Source organism: Morone saxatilis, unplaced genomic scaffold (genome assembly GCF_004916995.1).
Source record: "Morone saxatilis isolate NCDOM2014 unplaced genomic scaffold, NCSU_SB_2.0 Contig18, whole genome shotgun sequence".
NCBI lineage: Eukaryota > Metazoa > Chordata > Actinopteri > Moronidae > Morone > Morone saxatilis.
The window spans coordinates 14,786,415-14,786,697 of NW_023339740.1; the positions used below are offsets into that span (position 1 = coordinate 14,786,415).

Consider the following 283-nt stretch of genomic DNA (forward strand, 5'->3'; position numbering starts at 1 on the left):
AAAGGCAATCAAGTCTGAACTTAAATCAAAATATAAAGTGCCCAGTATTTTATCCATCAAAGGTAAAAGAACAGGACATCTGGCAAAAAGCAAAGCGAATAATGTATCCAGTTTATGATGAATCTGTGTTGAAACCAGTGTGTGAGCTAGTTTCTGCAGGTTAAAAGGTTTCGGACTGATTCAGTTTAAAATGGATCGTATTGGCACTGAGTCCGGGCTCTAGTGATAAAGCCCCAATCAATGAGATCGATTGGAAGAGATGGGAAGACAGCTAAAGTGTGTT

The 283-nt window shown here is 38.9% G+C and overlaps 1 protein-coding gene across 1 annotated transcript in view; it reads left to right on the forward strand.

Annotated features, from left to right (window-relative positions):
* Nucleotides 1-283, forward strand: part of LOC118327924 (transmembrane protein 88) — a 6,649-nt gene that overhangs the window by 251 nt on the left and 6,115 nt on the right. The gene's annotated exons all lie outside the window — the stretch shown is intronic.